The 2,431-nt window shown below is 38.5% G+C and overlaps 1 protein-coding gene and 1 long non-coding RNA gene across 9 annotated transcripts in view; one reads left to right on the top strand and one right to left on the bottom strand.

The window, feature by feature from the left end:
- The window catches only part of Herc4 (HECT and RLD domain containing E3 ubiquitin protein ligase 4), a 71,855-nt gene that overhangs the window by 60,638 nt on the left and 8,786 nt on the right, over nt 1–2,431 (bottom strand). The window lies entirely within an intron of this gene.
- Nucleotides 839–2,431, top strand: part of LOC116075267 — a 6,403-nt gene continuing 4,810 nt past the window's right edge. The window contains exon 1 of the long non-coding RNA XR_004112494.1: nt 839–977. This is a non-coding gene — a long non-coding RNA (uncharacterized LOC116075267). The remainder of the gene's footprint in view (nt 978–2,431) is intronic.

The raw sequence follows: 2,431 nt of genomic DNA, 5'->3' as shown, positions 1-2,431 counted from the left end.
TGAACTCAGAAATCCGCCTGCCTCTGCCTCCCAAGTGCTGGGATTAAAGGCATGTGCCACCACTGGCCGACAGGGCTGGCTCTCTTAATCTTTACTGAGACACAGTTCACATCCAGTAAGTTAACAAAGGCTGTCTGTCCATCTTTGGTCTGCCAATCTCTCTTCCCTATTTTAAAGAACTATTACTACAGTTAAACTAATTACTTTCCAAATTCTCCTTTCTTCAATTCTTCCTTTATAAAGCCAGAGATTACCATTAAAAACTATTAATGCCAGACTGGAGAGATGGCTTAGCAGTTAAGAGCACTGACTGCTCTTACAGAGGTCCTGGGTGGGTTCAATTCCCAACAATCACATGGTAGCTAACAACCATCTGTAATGGGATCAGATGCCCTCTTCTAGTGTGCTTGAAGACAGTGACAGGGTACTCATATACATAAAATAGATCAAAATTTTAAAAATTAGTGCCTACTAGCCAAATTAAAAGTTCGACCTGTTCTAAACACAGCTATAGATCATTTTGCAAGTGCCTATGCCTGTGAGAACATTTGTAAATGATAGTTCCAAAATATTCATATACAATATACAATACAATGAGTATCATATATGAATAGATGAATGATTGTATATAATTTTTATGTTCTCTACTCTCAGACATTCCAGTTAAAGAGATCTCCATTCCCCAGAAAGCATTAAACTTGCTGTGTGTGGTTATTTGAAAGAAAATGGTCTCCACAGGCCCACAGGGAGTGGCACCATTAGGAGGTGTGACCTTATGAGTGGTCTCTTTGTTGGAGTAAGTGTGTCATTGTGGGGGCGGGCTGTGAGGTCTCATATGCTCAAGCTACACCCACTGTGGCTCACAGTTTCTTCTGCTGCCCGTGAATCTACATGTCAAACTCTGAGCTCCTTCTCCAGCACCATGCCTGCCTGCATGCCACCATGCTTCCATGATAATGGACTAAACCTCTGAATCTGTAAGCCAACCCCAATTAAATGTTTTCCCTAGAAGAGCTGCTGTCGCCATGGTGTCTGTTCACAGCAACAGACACCCTAGGTGAGACACTTGAACTAGTTTGCCTCTAAAGCACTTCCCACTCTCTCCTTTAAGAGCATTGGGTATCTTTCCTATTCACCTCTGCTACACTCCCCTGTAAGCCCCACTGCTTTACAAGGTTTGATCAGCATCCTTGTGTTTGGGGATTTCTGAAACAGGACATAACTAGTCCCAAACAAGGTCAGACTGGACTCCACTGTACAGCACTCCTGAGTCTGGGGATCCCAGGTGGGAGTTACCATGAGCAACTATTCCATACAATCACTCATCTGTAAACAGCACTGCTCAGATTTATGTGCACGCCTATGACTTGTGTCTTGTTTTCTTTTCCTTACTAGACTTTCAAAAGACGTTCATTCTATTGTATTCAGAAGCTTGTCAGATGAATGTATTTTGGAACTTTCATTTACAAACAAAATTCTTGTGAGCATGTACACTTGTAAAATAATCTACAAGCGTTTTTAACATTTAAAAAATAAAAGCTGTTTATTGAAGATATGCTAAAATTAAAGGTGCTTGTTTTTCTAAAGAAAGATGTAAACAAGGACTAAACTGATATGTACAGCCATGGTAAGTATGTACAGAAATATAGATATCGAGAGAGATGGAAATAAAGTTTTAAAAATCTTGAATGTTAAATTATCACTTGTCAACAATTTAAAATTTTTTGAATATTTTATTTCATTTTTATGTATGAGTGTTCTGTCTACATGTATGTTTGGGTATGACATGCATCCATAGAAGGTGGCTACCCAAGGAGGCCAGGAGAGGGTATCTTATTTACCTAGGGAACTGGAGTTACAGATGGTCCTCTAGAAAAGCAGCCAGGTGTACTTAAAGGGTGGGCTATATCACTCCAGCCCCTCAATATTTTTAATATAGAAAATAATTATTTAACTATCACTGAAAAAAAGTTGAGAAAAACAGATTCCTAATTTGTAGTCAGAAACATAAGAATGTATGCAAAAGAGAACACTTGTGCATTTGATTTTTGCCTTCTTAGACTTGTCAATTTTTCTACCAAGAATGTATACTACTTTTTAACCAGAAAAAGTAAAAATAAAAAAACTAAGTTCAGAAAAAAACTAGTTCAGAATTGTATGAAAAAGGAACAAATCAGTGTAAACCTATATACTGATAAAGGATTGAGGATCTGGGGTATAGGACAGTGGTAGAGTGCTGTATACTTACATATTAGTATAGTATATATTAGTCTAATATATACTAGACCCTGGCTTTCTCTCCAGCACTTCAAATTACAATACGAAAGAAATACTAGTTTTGAATTGTATGTAGAAAATGTGTTACTAGCCGGGCGGTGGTGGCGCACACCTTTAATCCCAGCACTTGGGAGGCAGAGGCAGGTGGATTTCT

Source organism: Mastomys coucha, unplaced genomic scaffold (genome assembly GCF_008632895.1).
Source record: "Mastomys coucha isolate ucsf_1 unplaced genomic scaffold, UCSF_Mcou_1 pScaffold3, whole genome shotgun sequence".
Lineage (NCBI taxonomy): Eukaryota > Metazoa > Chordata > Mammalia > Rodentia > Muridae > Mastomys > Mastomys coucha.
This window is presented reverse-complemented; position numbering and strand designations above follow the sequence as displayed.